Raw genomic sequence first — 17,255 nt, 5'->3', positions numbered from 1 at the left:
TTAGCTGATTATGTCAACGGGTCTCTCTCTTCTGGTACTGTCCCTCTCACCATTAAATCCACCGTCATCACCCATCTTAAAAAAGGGTCTATCCTCGGCCCCTCCTATTTCTCATCTACAAGCTGCCAGTGGGTGACATCATCCAAAAGCACCGTGTTAGTTTTCACATGGACACTGACAACACCCAGCTCTACCTCACCCCCATCCCTCTCCATTCCTCCACTGTTACTAAATTATCAAACTGCTTATTTCACATCCAGAACTTCCTCCCATTAAAACTTGACCAAAACCATTGTCTTCAGTCCTTACTGCAAATTCCATTCCCTAACTCCATCCCTATGAGCTAATACTGGGATACAGTTCCCTGTGTTTGTCAAGCCAGGAATCTTTATTTCTAAGCAAGAGAGAGACACACACACAGCTATTCCAATAATCAATACATTTCTGAAGATTTTATTCGGTTATTACTAATTTCTTACAGATCTCCCCATCTTGAATAGAGATTATCCTTATTGACGTCTCACAATCTGATTTCTGATTAACCCAGCTATTTCTAAACTACAAGCTTCTTTTCCGAAATTCTTGTTACATTCCAGAGATAATATTCTGAAGCTCCTGGAATGATCAGAATTAGCAACACAAACCCTTGAGCTGCCACTGAGAATAAATGTAAAATCTTTTCCAGCAAAATGTGAACATTATTGACTAGATTCATCTTCCCCACCTGCACTCCATCTCTCACAATTCTAAATTATTGGCATCGTAAAAACATCTGGCTCAAACAAAGGTTCAGGCACAAACTTCAAAGATCTTCATCTTCATTCACCCTGTGGATATTTTCTAAATCCAGGTTCGAGATCTCTCTTCACTTCAATTTCACTCCCTCTGATAGATTCCAGTGAGTTAAATTCTGTCCTGATTGTTTCAAAGGCAGATTCTCTGTGCAAGATATGTCAAATTCTTGATAACTTTAAATGTTCTCACATTCTTTTTAAAAATAAATTTAGAGTACCCAATTCTTTTTTCCCAATTAAGGGGCAATTTAGCGTGGCCAATCCACTTTCCCTGCACATCTTTGGGTTGTGGGGGTGAGACCCACGCAGAAAAGGGGGAGAATGTGCAAACTCCATATGGACAGTGACCCGGGTCCTTGGTGCCATGAGGCAGCGGTGCTAACCACTATGCCACCGTGCTGCTCATTGAGGCAGCTGTGCTAACCACGATGCCACCGTGCTGCTCATTGAGGCAGCGCTGCTAACCACTGTGCCACGATGCCTCTTTTGCTCTCTCATGTCTGGGACATGTCTCCACTGCAGGGTCACCTTGTGTTTCCACAAATTACTGACACATGTAACATATCACATCTGCACACTCACATCTGTATCCCAAAAGGATGTTCCATCCAGGGCAGCATGTTGGTACAATGGTTAGCACTGCTGCCTCACCGGCGCCGAGGTCCCAGGTTTGATCCCAGCTCTGGGTCACTGTCCGTGTGGAGTTTGCACATTCTCCCCGTGTTTGTGTGGGTTTCGCCCCCACAACCCAAAGATATGCAGGTTAGGTGGATTGGCCACGCTAAATTGCCCCTTGGAAAAGATGAATTGGATACTGTAAAACATTTTTTAAAAAAAAGATGTTTCATCTACCATCTGTTACAACCCACTCATGGATTTTCACGTTATTAAAAAGATGACAGACGCGTCTCCATGAAGATGTTTGCCTGTCTCTCTATGGTTCCAATGCTGTCAGGTAGTGACCAGACTGTCAGATTCCGTTATTTTTAAGTGCAGAAGGAAGGTCACAGACATCAGGGGCAGCACGGTAGCACAAGTGGCTAGCACTGTTTCACAGCGCCAGAGTCCCAGGTTCGATTCCCCGCTGGGTCACTGTCTGTGCGGAGTCTGCACGTTCTCCCAGTGTCTGCATGGGTTTCCTCCGGGTGCTCCGGTTTCCGGTCACAGGCCAAAGACATAGAGGTTAGGTGGATTGGCTATGCCAAATTGCCCTTCGTGCCCAAAAAAGGTTAGATGGGGCTATTGGGTTACGGGGATAGGGTGGAAGTGAGGGCTTAATTTGGGTTGGTGTAGATTCGATGGGCCGAATGGCCTCCTTCTGCACTGTATGTTCTATCAAGAGAAAACTATCAATTATTGTCTCCTCTACACTTTTCTGACTTCCTCTAGCATGTACGTGGATATCCAGTTTGTCTGTTCCATTGAACTAGATCCAGAGTGAATGATTCCAATTCCCAATCGCTGGTGTGATTTCTTTTATTTGAAAACGGGGTTTCCCACAAGAGTCTGCGGAATCTTTACTGTCCAATTAAACACTCACATCGTCCGGTATTTTTAGATCAGAGACAGAGGTACAGATCGGTTTGGGGGTAACTCTCACATCTCCCATTTTCAGGCAATTTGTCTTGGACTATAACAAATGGGATGAAGCCAAATCTTTAAAAACCAGAATCTTTAGATTAAATTCTCACCACGCTGCTTGATTGTAAAAGGGTGGCGCAAACATTCACAAATGGGCATAATTGTGTCACTTTACATACCTTTATTTCCAGATTAAAGATGAACAAGACACCATTTTGATCTGTTTTTCCATTGATTTTGGTATTTTTCCTAGTTTTTCCCAATTGTAAACAAATAACTCCAAAACATAACTTAAACGCTGAAATATATCTTCAGGTAATCAAACATTTTAGTGCCTTTTCTAATAATACCAGTAAATTGTGATTCACACTGAAAGGTTTACTTCCACTCAGTAACTGTAGCATTTCACTTTTCACAGCACAGGAGCTGGCAGCATTGTAGATCAAATGCCAATTGTTCACTTCTCTTGTAGCTGGTGTGTGGGGAAGATTTATCTTCTGGGCTGCTTATTTTTTAAAGCCAGCCTCACAGTTTTTTCTCCTTTCTTCCTCCTGCACTTTATTTGTTTCTTCACGACTTTGTTCTTCTTAGCCTGTGGCACCTCGTTCAATCAGTGGAGCCGTTCACTCAGCCTCCGCCTGCCTTTGGCTTTTCTCTCCTTCTTCAGTCGCTGGCTACCTTCCCCTCCGGCTGCCTTCTTCCAATTGAATCTCCTCAGCAGCTTCAACTGCCCTTAACAGCCGTTATTTTTTTAAATAACTGCCCCTGCAGGTGCTAACTGACGTTTTTCTTTAAAGAACAATGGCTCCCCGCGAGTCCCAGCGCATGTCCTTTTGTCCTTTCCAAGCACAAAACTTTCATCTTATAAACATAAAAAACTGCCATTGGGGTTGATCCCATACACACCCACAGACAAAATATTGGTCAAACATCTTTTTTCTCTCCCACAACAAGGTTAAAAACTCCAGGATTTAAATGAAGAAAAATACTGCTTATGGTTAATAAAAATAACCAAAACAACACCACGTGTTAAATAAGTGGGCAAGTGACTGAATATATTGAGGCTACATGATCAAATGCCACATTTCTCAATTTTCCATTCCACCCCTCTTGGCATTTGAAACATGACATCTTATTTTGATTCTTATGCCTTATTTGCAATCACCTTGAATCATAGTGGCAGCTGTCCAGAAAGGTAACACAACAGCCATTTGCCGCGTGTTCCACTATCTCTAAGGCATATTAATTCCTCAGGATAGCAGCACCGGAGAAGCCTCCTCGTATCCCTTAGGATTAGTAAGCCACTCAACTCAACAGTGACCATAAAAGTTGTTTATTTATTGGTCTCATAGATAACTATGTCATGTATTTACAACTCACATTCGTTCCTACCACTAACCCTGAAATATTTAACACATCCAGTTGTTTGGTGTTTATCCCAATGGAACTCATTGTCCTCACATTAAACCATTACAAATACAAAGTCAAAAGAAAAAAAAAATCTTTCCTCAATACATTGCTTGGTAGTTAATTATACAAACAGCTTGTGTGTTACAGCTTTCCGCATTTCGATCAATCCTTACAACTTCAACAACAAATAAGTACAATATTTACACATTATTTCATGGTCTTACTAAAGTGCTTTATGAGCCAGCACTTATAATCATTAATCCACATGTACAAATCACACACAGTATGAACAGCATCAATCAATTGGCATCTCTTATATCAAGCCATGTTAAGTTCTTTCCCGTACATACATAACAATTCTTAAAAGATACATAACTTTTTTTTTTAAAGAACTGATACGGCCTCAAGGCTTCTTTGTTTAATACATTGTTTTTAAATTTCACGCTGCAACATTAAGTTTAAACAACAACCAACAACAAAAATGTCTTCAATACTCTTTAGCTGTGGGGGTTCCTCGTCAGAGATTGCTGTCTGTCGAGACCCTTAATTAATGTATCACTTTGTACACGTCCCATGGAGACCACAGATCATCCATCAGTTGGTATTTAGGACACATGTCAAAGATGGGTGATCGGAGGTTTCATTCTTTAGAAGTAATTTGCTGCTTAGGTTTATTCCCAAATTGAGAAGTTTTTTTTCTGGCTTTGTTATTGACTTCTCTTCAAATATTTAGCCAAATTTTTCATTTTCCTACTATTGGTTTTACTTTGCAATGCATTTCCTATTTTGACTTGCCCTTTCCCGGGGTTCCATCGAGTATCATCAGTTTTCCCCGCATACTGTTTACAATCTTCAATCTATCAGATAGGTTCAGTATGTATCTCAGGCTGTTTGTAAGTCCTCCCTACATTTTACTGAGCATGTTGTTAACTGGCGCTCTCTCTCTTAATCCTTTAGAATTAAGTTCTGTCTCCTGAAAATTAATGATTTTAAAATTTGTTTATTCTTATTGTTATTATGTTCGATATGATTCAACCTGGTGTCTTATCTTTCCATATCTCATTACTTCACCTGATTTGCCTAATGCGATTAACCATACTGATATTCCCAAACTAATTCCTGACTGATATTCCCAAACTAATTCCTGTAATCCCCATTAAAATTGTTGCCCTCCATTTTAAACAATCTAGTCTACTCTCTGTCCTAATTACTTCCATTCCTTCTTCAACCCTGATCCTAATTTCCCTCTTGATTGGAGTCCGTTCTCTCCCTTCAAACAAATAGGTTTGTATCATTCTCTCCATCTGAAAATCAAACATATTTGGCAGGAAGGATCAAGGAAAACCCAAAAGCTTTCTATAGGTATGTCAGGAATAAGCGAATGACTAGGGAAAGAGTAGGACCAGTCAAGGACAGGGATGGGAAATTGTGTGTGGAGTCTGAAGAGATAGGCGAGATACTAAATGAATATTTTTCGTCAGTATTCACTCAGGAAAAAGATAATGTTGTGGAGGAGAATGCTGAGCCCCAGGCTAATAGAATAGATGGCATTGAGGTACGTAGGGAAGAGGTGTTGGCAATTCTGGACAGGCTGAAAATAGATAAGTCACCGGGACCTGATGGGATTTATCCTAGGATTCTCTGGGAGGCCAGGGAAGAGATTGCTGGACCTTTGGCTTTGATTTTTATGTCATCATTGGCTACAGGAATAGTGCCAGAGGACTGGAGGACAGCAAATGTGGTCCCTTTGTTCAAAAAGGGGAGCAGAGACAACCCCGGCAACTATAGACCGGTGAGCCTCACGTCTGTAGTGGGTAAAGTCTTGGAGGGGATTATAAGAGACAAGATTTATAATCATCTAGATAGGAATAATATGATCAGGGATAGTCAGCATGGCTTTGTGAAGGGTAGGTCATGCCTCACAAACCTTATTGAGTTCTTTGAGAAGGTGACTGAACAGGTAGACGAGGGTAGAGCAGTTGATGTGGTGTATATGGATTTCAGCAAAGCGTTTGATAAGGTTCCCCACGGTAGGCTATTGCAAAAAATATGGAGGCTGGGGATTGAGGGTGATTTAGAGATGTGGATCAGAAATTGGCTAGCTGAAAGAAGACAGAGGGTGGTGGTTAATGGGAAATGTTCAGAATGGAGTACAGTCACAAGTGGAGTACCACAAGGATCTTCTGGGGCCGTTGCTGTTTGTCATTTTTATCAATGACCTAGAGGAAGGCGCAGAAGGGTGGGTGAGTAAATTTGCAGACGATACTAAAGTCGGTGGTGTTGTCGATAGTGTGGAAGGATGTAGCAGGTTACAGGGGATATAGATAAGCTGCAGAGCTGGGCTGAGAGGTGGCAAATTGAGTTTAATGTAGAGAAGTGTGAGGTGATTCACTTTGGAAGGAATAATAGGAATGCGGAATATTTGGCTAATGGTAAAGTTCTTGAAAGTGTGGATGAGCAGAGGGATCTAGGTGTCCATGTACATAGATCCCTGAAAGTTGCCACCCAGGTTGATAGGGTTGTGAAGAAGGCCTATGGAGTGTTGGCCTTTATTGGTAGAGGGATTGAGTTCCGGAGTCGGGAGGTCATGTTGCAGCTGTACAGAACTCTGGTACGGCCGCATTTGGAGTATTGCGTACAGTTCTGGTCACCGCATTATAGGAAGGACGTGGAGGCTTTGGAGCGGGTGCAGAGGAGATTTACCAGGATGTTGCCTGGTATGGAGGGAAAATCTTATGAGGAAAGGCTGATGGACTTGAGGTTGTTTTCGTTGGAGAGAAGAAGGTTAAGAGGAGACTTAATAGAGGCATACAAAATGATTAGGGGGTTGGATAGGGTGGACAGTGAGAGCCTTCTCCCGCGGATGGATATGGCTGGCACGAGGGGACATAACTTTAAACTGAGGGGTAATAGATATAGGACAGAGGTCAGAGGTAGGTTCTTTACGCAAAGAGTAGTGAGGCCGTGGAATGCCCTACCTGCTACAGTAGTGAACTCGCCAACATTGAGGGCATTTTTTTTTTTTTTTTTATAAATGTTTTATTGAAAATTTTTTCCCAAACAACAATTTTTCCCCTCTTACAAAGCAAACGCAACAATAACAATACAGAAATTTTAAACAATACACAAGTAACAAAACCCCTTTATCTTTGACCTAAACTAAACCCCCCCTCCCCCCCCCCCCCCCTCCCCCTGGGTTGCTGCTGCTGGTCATCTGTCTTCCCTCTAACGTTCCCCTAGGTAGTCGAGAAATGGCTGCCACCGCCTGGTGAACCCTTGAGCCGATCCTCTCAGGGCAAACTTTATCTGCTCCAGTTTAATGAACCCCGCCATATCATTTACCCAGGCCTCCAGTCCGGGGGGTTTCGCCTCCTTCCACATGAGTAGGATCCTGCGCCGGGCTACTAGGGACGCAAAGGCCACAACGTCGGCCTCTTTCGCCTCCTGCACTCCCGGCTCTTCCGCAACTCCAAATAGAGCTAACCCCCAGCCTGGTTTGACCCGGGCCTTCACCACCCGCGAAATCACTCCCGTCACTCCCTTCCAATACCCTTCCAGTGCCGGGCATGCCCAAAACATATGTGCGTGGTTTGCCGGGCTCCCGCCACACCTCCCACATTTGTCCTCCACTCCAAAGAACCTGCTCAATCTTGCTCCCGTTATGTGTGCTCTATGTAGCACCTTAAATTGAATCAGGCTAAGCCTGGCGCATGAGGAAGAGGAATTTACCCTGCTTAGGGCATCAGCCCACATACCCTCCTCTATCTCCTCCCCTAGTTCTTCTTCCCACTTTCCTTTTAGTTCGCCCACCGACTCCTCCCCCTCTTCCCTCATCTCTCGGTAAATCTCTGACACCTTGCCCTCTCCGACCCACACCCCTGAAAGCACCCTGTCCTGTATCCCCTGTGTCGGGAGCAATGGAAATTCCCTCACCTGTTGTCTAGTAAATGCCCTCACCTGCATATATCTCAAGAAATTTCCCCGGGGCAACTTATACTTTTCCTCCAATGCTCCCAAGCTCGCAAAAGTCCCATCTATAAATAAATCTCCCACCCTCCTAATTCCCAACTGGAACCAGCTCTGAAATCCTCCATCCATTCTTCCTGGGGCGAACCTATGGTTGTTCCTGATTGGGGACCCCACCAGGGCTCCCCGCACCCCTCTCTGTCGCCTCCACTGTCCCCAGATATTCAATGTTGCCGCCACCACCGGGTTCGTGGTAAACTTTTTAGGTGAGATCGGTAGCGGCGCCGTCACCAGCGCCTCTAAACTCGTCCCTTTACAGGACTTTCTCTCCAGTCTTTCCCACGCCGCTCCCTCACCCTCCATCATCCATTTACGTATCATTGCCACATTGGCGGCCCAATAGTAATCGCCCAAGTTCGGTAGTGCCAATCCTCCTCTGTCCCTACTACGCTGAAGGAACCCCCTCCTTACTCTCGGAACTTTCCCTGCCCACACGAAGCTCGTGATGCTCCTGTCTATTTTATTAAAAAAGGTCTTAGTGATTAGTACAGGGAGACATTGAAATACAAATAAGAACCTCGGGAGGACCATCATCTTAATTGCTTGCACCCTGCCCGCCAGCGATAGAGGCTGCATGTCCCACCTCTTGAAGTCCTCCTCCATTTGTTCTACCAACCGTGTCAGATTAAGTCTGTGCAAGGTTCCCCAGCTCCTAGCGATCTGAATCCCCAGGTATCGGAAGTTTCTTTCCACTTTCCTTAGAGGCAAGCCTTCTATCTCTCTACTCTGGTCCCCTGGATGTATCACAAATAATTCACTCTTTCCCATGTTTAGCCTATACCCCGAGAAATCCCCGAACCCCCTCAAAATTCGCATAACCTCTATCATTCCCCCCGCTGGGTCCGACACGTATAACAATAGGTCATCCGCATATAACGAGACTCGGTGTTCTTCTCCCCCTCTAATCACCCCTCTCCATTTCCTGGAGTCTCTCAACGCCATGGCCAGAGGTTCAATTGCCAACGCGAACAACAATGGAGACAGCGGGCATCCCTGTCTTGTTCCCCTATATAGTCGGAAATACTCCGATCTATGTCGAGCATTGAGGGCATTTAAAAGTTTATTGGATAAACATATGGATGATAATGGCATAGTGTAGGTTAGATGGCTTTTGTTTCGGTGCAACATCGTGGGCCGAAGGGCCTGTACTGCGCTGTATTGTTCTATGTTCTATGTTCAAACAGGTCAAGATTGGAGAGGGCCCTAATTCTTAATTTATGTTTTCTATTCTTGTCTGGGTATTCCAGAGGTGCCCTCTCCAGGACTTCCAGATTTCCTTCGCCATCATCTCTTCATTTTTCTTTCTTTCTTTACTGGCTTGGATTTTTTTCTCATGTATGTACATAATATAATTTAAGGTAGTTTAAGCCTTTTCTTTCTATTATTGTACCCCTGAGTTAGATTCGAAGAATCTCAAACTCCTCTTCTTTCCCTCGCTGTCCATAGTTTTCTATGGAGTATCACAATTATTTTATTGTTTGACTGGGTTAGATGTCTTAGTTCCAATACAGTTCCTTTTACTCCAAATTCCATTCTTTTCTAACTGAACTGTATGACCCCCCAAATCCTGAATGATCATGTCTTTCTGTTTTACGGTTTCACAAATTACTTTTCCTGTGGTTTTAGTTGGTAGCTTCACCCACACTTCCTCTCCTACTTGGTAATGGCCTGATACACTCAGTTCCTCTGGTCCCTTAGAGATAGGGGTTCCAAGATTACTATTCAGATCAAATACTATTCTTTCAATGTCTTTATCCCAACTTTTATCATTCTGATTTTTGATTATCCAATCTTTTACTTTTCTTACAGATCTCTCAGCCATTCCCTTACTCTCAGGCACATATTTTACTGCCCAATTAATCATTATTCCCCTGTCTGCGCAAAAGTTAATAACGGTATTATTTTTAAAGTGCAACGCATTGTCCATTCAAAGTGACTTTGGCCTACCTCCCGAGGTCATCATTTCTGCTAATACTCTTTTGGTAGTGACTCCATTTGCTTTGCTGGTAGCTCTAAGATCAATTTTCCCCTACAGCTGTCAGCTTTGACTAAAAAAATAGATTACCTCTGCTGCTTCTAGGGAAAAGCGGCCTTGCATAATCCAACGTCCACTCCTCTATTGGTCTTTCAGTTTTTATACTTCCATACGTTTTATTCTTTTTCTGGCCTCCACAGGACATACATCGTTCACAAATTCTCCTGTCGCTAAGTGTTTTTTCCAATATGCTATTCTAATTCCTTGATCGTTATCTCCAGCTCGTATTTTGCCCCTCGGGTCAAAGGATATTGTTTTTGCGGTTTATGCTGACCTCCTTGAATCGTGTGTTGGAATTCTGTGCCAATTAACCCTTTATCATTTTTTTCCTGTTGCTAGGTTTACTCCCATTAATACTTTTTCCATCTTCCTCCATGCCTCATCACTCAGAATACTTTCTCTTTCTGTTTCCTGATTTCCTCCATGTTATCAATCGGTTTTAATATCCTAATTTTTTTAGTATCTATTTTTATTAAATCTTTCCCTGCCATCCAATTCTCTTTTCCTGATACTGCAAGCAACTCACCCAATCTAACTTCTGGTCCAATATTTCTATTTCCTAAGACTCCCTCAATTATGTAATCTTTCCCTGTTGGATTTCCAGCTTCTTCACTGATCATTGACACCTCAAGCCCCTGTGTCCACCACAAATCTTTCTCCACCATACGCTAATTCCCCTTTTTCAGTTTCTCTTGTTTGGTTTTGGATTGCCAGTTTTAGGGGAGAAGCCGCATCTGTTCAATTTGCACTTGGACCTCCTCTGCCTCTTCCTCAGAATCCCCCGCTCGAGGGTCTCGAGTACCGTTCTGGTGGTTGGTATTTACCTTGCTCAATCCTCCTCTGATTAGCTTCTCTTCTTCTCCTATCGTCCATAAATCTAAATCTTTCCTCCCGACTGAGGGCTCGGAATTGTTCCTTTGGTAGGTAATTTGGGTTTTGTGGCAGGGGTGGTCCTTGTGACCGCAGATTATACCTAGGTTGTTGCATTGATGATTGGGCTAAGTTGTGTTCCTCTCTATTCGATACTTGTCTATTAGGAAATTGGGTTTGAACGCCTCGTGTCGAAACGTCAGTTTGGGCAGATGCTGTTTGTCTGTGTTCTCCTTTAACTTGTTTATCCTTTATTGCCTATCCCGCCAAATCAAATTTGACCAATTATTTCCCAAACTCTCTTCTTGAGGCTGTTAGCATTACCGTAGAGAAATTACTTCCTCTGGGAAGTTTCGGTCCCAATTCCCTCAGCAATCTGACTACTTCAGCCCCCTCTGCCTTATTAACCTCATATATCTGATGAATATATGAGGTGAGGTGTTCCCTGCAGATGCTGCTTCTGTCATTTCTTGCATTAATTTGGCTCTTTCATTTCCCAAATCCAACTCATCTATTAAATCCGATACTTCTCCTGTAACAATGTCTCCCACTGTATGTAGCTCAATTCGTTTGGTGGATTGTTCGGATGCCCCCATTTTCCGTGCTAATTGCTTAACCCTCTGTGAATACTCAATTTTAGCCTCCCCTTCTCTCTTCGGGCCTGCTGTCTTCATCACTGCTGCTGCTATTTTAAACTGTACCATACCTCCTTGTCCTGCCTCTGGACCTGGCGTAAACAACCGGACTACTTTCTCACTCCGAGAGAATGATGTTCTTAAAGGGGCACTGTAAAGGGCCTCTCTTCTATCGGGCTCTCTACTTCCTGAAAAACGTATCTGTCGTATTGTTCTTCTTCAAAATATGGGGTATGATGTTGTACAAAATCTTCTACCGGTTCCCTATATCTATTGGAACTTGCAATTGGTACTTGGCTATTCCATGGCGCAGAACCTACCCCGTTAACGGGAGTAGGGGCAGCTTTCCTTTTGTTTTTAATATATTTATTAAAGTTTTTTAAACACAATTCTCCCAGGCAATCCCCCCTTCTCCCCCCCCCCCCTGTCCCCCGTCCCAGGACGCCCCCCACCCCCCTCCCCCAAGGTTGCTGCTGCTGCTGACCGACCTTCCTCTAACGCTCCGCGAGATAGTCTAGGAACGGTTGCCACCGCCTGTAGAACCCCTGCGCAGACCCTCTCAAGGCGAACTTAATCCTCTCCAGCTTTATGAACCCAGCCATATCATTTATCCAGGCCTCCAGGCTGGGGGGCCTTGCCTCCTTCCACATTAGCAGGATCCTTCGCCGGGCTACTCGGGACGCAAAGGCCAGAATGCCGGCCTCTTTCGCCTCCTGCACTCCCGGCTCGTCCACTACTCCAAATATTGCTGGCCCCTAGCTTGGCTTGACCCGGACTTCCACCACCTGAGATATTGCTCCCCCCACTCCTCTCGAGAACCCCTCCAGTGCCGGGCATGACCAAAATATGTGGACATGGTTCGCCGGGCTCCCTGAGCACCTTCCACATCTGTCCTCCACCCCAAAGAACCTACTCAACCTCGCCCCTGTCAAGTGCGCTCCGTGAACCACCTTAAATTGTATCAGGCTGAGCCTGGCACACGAGGAGTAGGAATTAACCCTACCTAGGGCATCAGCCCACAGACCTTCCTCAATCTCCTCCCCCAGCTCCTCCTCCCATTTACCCTTCAACTCTTCTACCAGCGCTTCCCCCTCTTCTTTAAACTCCTGGTGTATTTCCGACACCTTGCCCTCCCCGACACCCGAGATCACCCTATCTTGAACTTCTTGTGCCGGGAGCAACGGGAATTCCCTCACCTGTCGCCTCACAAAAGCCCTCACCTGCATATATCTAAAGGCATTTCCCGGGGGTAACTCGAACTTCTCCTCCAGTGCCCCTAGGCTCGCAAACGTCCCGTCGATGACCAGGTCCCCCATTCTTCCAATCCCCGCCTGATGCCAGCTCTGGAACCCCCCGTCGAGGGGGGGGGGGCAGCCATTCTGGGTGTTGGGAGGTTCTGTCTCCTTTCTTGTGGTCTTAATGCTGCCATTATCTGGCCTTGTGTTTCTGTCCTGTTTCTCACTCTAGTAGTGGCTTTTCCAAATGTGTCATATCCTTTGCTCATTTGCTATAATTTTGCCTTGGGAGTAACGCATGGTAACCCTGGTAATTGCTTAGAATCAATCTGTTGACTTCCTCCTAATATTTCTCCTATTAAGTCCCCTCGATATAACTTCCCTACTCCATCCTTCCTGATCTCTGCTGCTTTTTTGCTGCCGGATTATATGTATAATACGGTAATTCCTTATTTACTGGTTGATATGTGGGAGGCTGCTGCAGATTCCAGAAATCGCCATAATCCCCAATGTCTACTGTTTAGAATTTCTTCTATTCCCGGTTCTTTTTCTGGGTTTTATTTTTTCTTCATCCTCTGAGGAAGATGATGATTCATCCTGTTCCATCAAAGAGAGCGTAACAATCCCATCTCTGCTTTGTTCCTCCTCATTTTCATGTGGATCAAAGTAATCCAAGAAAACTCCTTCTCCACATGTGTTAGGTTGTCTAGGCCAATTATCCTCTCTAGACTGTGCTAAATCTGCGCATTGATGCTGGTATCCTTCTGAAAAGGCTTGAAAGGGACTCTGATATTCTTTGTTGTCTGCGCACTGGGATGTATTTCTTCGGTCTCTGACAGGGATGCTTGTACTTGTCCTAATTGTCGTTCAGACTGCTGCCTTTGTCCTGATGTTTTTATGTTGTCTTTGGATTCTAAGACTGATTCCTCATCCTCCTGTATTTTTAACGTTTCATTGTTTTGCAACTGTTTTCTATAATCTTTTGCTATTTTTGACTTTTTGTATTCACCAGGAATCTGAGTTATCTCTTTCATATTTACACAATCTAAGATTTTTACCATTCCAGAGCAGACTTTGCCCATTTGAGCAGCCGCTTCTATCTGTGTCCAGACACGATTAATGCTTCAGCTTCATTTTTGAATGCAAATTCACACAGTGCTTTAAGAATCTCAAGTGGATCTCTTTGTTACAGGGCTTTAGGTATTCTTTTTTAAAATAAATTTAGAGTACTCAATTCATTTTTTTTGCAATTAAGGGGCAATTTAGCATGGCCAATCCACCTACCCTGCACATCTTTGGGTTGTGGGGGCAAAACCCACGCAAACACGGGGAGAATGTGCAAACTCCACACGGACAGTGACCCAGAGCCGGGATCGAACCTGGGACCTCGGCGCCGTGAAGCCGCAGTGCTAACCCACTGCGCCACCGTGCTGCCCCTGGCTTTAGGTATTCTAACAAAATTGAGACCCTTCCATTTTGATAAGTTTCTCTTACCCAGGAATTTTTTTTCCTCTTTTAATTTCTTCCATTCTCCTTCTACTGCTTTGTCTCTCTTACCCATATTCCAAGGCAAGAGGACTACCCTAATTGCCTGTTTATTGATTTCTGTTCCTGGCGGTCCCTTTCAGTCGCAATCTGAAATTAAGGAATAAGTACCCGTCGTGGGCAGTTATCACAAAGGTACCTAAGGCACGATCTTCCTGTTTTAGTTAAGGGTCAATTGATTGGTCTCCAAAGGTTTATAGGCGTCCCTATTTCCCCAGATTCTCCCTCACAATCTGCCTTACTTTAAGGATGATACTTTGGCCAACTTCTACCAGTAATGGATGCAGGTAAGGGCCTAGGATACTAGAAATGGATGCAGGACACTCAACACTTGGGAGGAAGATGTCCTGCAGACTTTTACTCGGGGTTAGTATTTTCCATTTACTAACACTCGCACCCAACTGAGTTTTATGTCCCCCCCCGATCCACAGAATATCTTTCCCAAAGTCAATCACCCATGACTTTCTGAACTAAACGCAGCTGGTAAAGTTCGTCCCACACATAGACCAAAAATTTCCAATATCTTAGTCTATATGCCGGTTAGAAGCTTCCCTTCTAACCTCCACTCCACTCACCCCGGAATTTCTAGTATTCTAGTCGCGTCTTACCCAGGAATTTCTAGTATTCTAGTCGCGTCTTACCTAGGAATTTCTAGTATCCAAGGCCCTTACCTTGGGCGCCATGAAGTTAATTACACCAAGATTTCTCCCCCAAAACCACAAAGGATCGAGATATCACCAAAAATAAATCTCCCACTAAACCACGAAGGGTCGTCGGCTGCCTTCCTCTCCGGCTGCCTTTGTTCAACTGACTGCTGTCAACTGCCACCTTTCTTTAAACAGCAACGGCTCCCGTGAGTCCCAGCACACGCCCCTTTCCAATAGAAAACATTTTTTTTTCATAAACAACAAAAACTCCCACTGGGGTCGATTCCACACACACCCGCAGATTAAAAATAGTGGCCGACTATCTTTTTTTCTCCCCCACAACATGGTCAAACATGATTTTTAATTGAGTAGCAGGCAGATGAGCTTCAAGGCACTGACTGGTGACATCCCATTCCTCTAAAGACACCAGCTCAAGTTGGTCATCCGCTCCCTTCGCCCAACCTGGGTTTTTGTTTGGGGAACCAAAGTCCTCCCAGGACAACACCCGTGGCACATTTTACCATTTTTTATTACAAGACCCACTATACAGAATTTAAAAAACAATACGGTGACACAACACCCCAATACAAGTCAGAAAAATAAAAACCGGTCACTTTTCCAGACAAAATCTACACTCCGAATAGGAGATTCCAATCTTTCAAAAACTAAGAATTGCCCCCAATGCAAAAATTCAATTTGACTGTTTTCCTGGAGCAAAATAGATTCACATCACTGCCATCTTAAATAAATTGCAACATCATCCGAATGTGGAGATGGCAATATTCTCAATCGGAATAAATAATCATACGCAAAAACCTTTTACTGCAATTAAACAACTTCAAATATTAAAAACAGCCAAATATAAATTCCCAAAGGCCCAACTCTGGGTCGCTGAACTAAATTATGAAGAAAGTCTTTTACAAGAACAGAAGGAAACAATTCTGACTTAAACCAATACATCAAACAACAGACTTTTATTCCGGCAATACCAGGCCTATTTTTCCCAGTGGAACATGATAACATACACTGGATAAATGACACGGCTACATCTATTATGAACAATTGCATGAACTATTTAAACGGAGAGACATGGAAACCCTAGTAAAGGAGCCATTAAAATTAGCTGAGACAATAGTCAACATCTCTACTACCTTTAAACTCACTCCCATTCAGGAAAGGGTTTTAAACAGGGGCTTGATATTTATCCCAGTGCAAAAGCAAGAAAATACACAGATCCAAATGGAGCTCGATAAATTTTACAGAAAAATCAAACTGGAGTTTCTTTGAGTATAAGACACCGAACAAGGAACCGTTCACACCCCAATCGAATTAGCTTCCACCCGAAAAGAGAATAGATCGAAAAATACTGAACTTTATCCCAACAATCGATTTAGACACTGGTAAGATTAAACAAATACGAGACAAACAAAATCACACACGAGCGGAATGACAGGCAATCAGACAATTCAAATCAAATTTGAATATCATAATAAAATCAGCGGATAAAGGCAACAATATTGTTCTCATGGATCGACAACGATATCGTTTTGAGACTTACTGACAATTGAACAATACCGAATATTACACAAAATTACCGGAACCTACATATCGCCAAACAACAACACCTCCTCCACAATAGTCCTCAATACCCGGGGCCCTACAAGGCTGGGTACTTAGTCCCCTACTATAGTCTCTGTACACACACAACTGTGTGGCAAAATTTGGTTCCAACTGCATCGACAAGTTTGCTGATGTCACGACCATAGTGGGTCGAATCTCGAATAACGACGAGTCAGAATACAGGAGGGAGATAGAGAACCTAGTAGAGTGGTGCAACAACAATGATCTATCCCTCAATGCCAGCAAAACTAAAGAGCTGGTCATTGACTTCAGGAAGCAAAGTACTGTACACACCCCTGTCAGCATCAACGGGGCCGAGGTAGAGATGGTTAGCAGTTTCAAATTCGTAGGCGTGCACATCACCAAAAATCTGTCCTGGTCCACCAACGTTGACGCTACCACCAAGAAAGCACAACAGCGCCTATACTTCCTCAGGAAACTACGGAAAATCGGCATGTCCACACTAACTCTTACCAACTTTTACAGATGCACCATAGAAAACATCCTATCTGGCTGCATCACAGTCTGGTATGGCAACTGCTTGGCCCAAGACCGCAAGAAACTTCAGAGAGTCATGAACACAGCCCAGTCCATCACACAATTATGCCTCCCATCCACTGGCTCCAACTACACCTCCTTCTGCCTGGGGAAAGCGGGCAGTATAATCAAAGACCCCTCCCACCCGGCTCACTCTTTCAACCTCTTCCATCCCCCAGGAGATACAAAAGTCTGAGAACACGCACGAACAGACTCAAAAACAGCTTCTTCCCCACTGTTACGAGACTCCTAAATGACCCTCTTGTGGACTGACCTGATTAATACTACACCCCTGTATGCTTCACCCGATGCCTGTGTCT

General features: G+C 44.0%; 2 protein-coding genes across 2 annotated transcripts in view; one reads left to right on the top strand and one right to left on the bottom strand.

Moving 5' to 3' along the window:
• Nucleotides 1-17,255, bottom strand: part of LOC140421746 (uncharacterized) — a 237,590-nt gene that overhangs the window by 36,189 nt on the left and 184,146 nt on the right. The gene's annotated exons all lie outside the window — the stretch shown is intronic.
• Nucleotides 1-17,255, top strand: part of LOC140417897 (uncharacterized) — a 148,650-nt gene that overhangs the window by 63,777 nt on the left and 67,618 nt on the right. The gene's annotated exons all lie outside the window — the stretch shown is intronic.

The sequence above is a fragment of the Scyliorhinus torazame genome, chromosome 5 (genome assembly GCF_047496885.1).
Source record: "Scyliorhinus torazame isolate Kashiwa2021f chromosome 5, sScyTor2.1, whole genome shotgun sequence".
In the NCBI taxonomy this organism is placed as follows: domain Eukaryota; kingdom Metazoa; phylum Chordata; class Chondrichthyes; order Carcharhiniformes; family Scyliorhinidae; genus Scyliorhinus; species Scyliorhinus torazame.
This window is presented reverse-complemented; position numbering and strand designations above follow the sequence as displayed.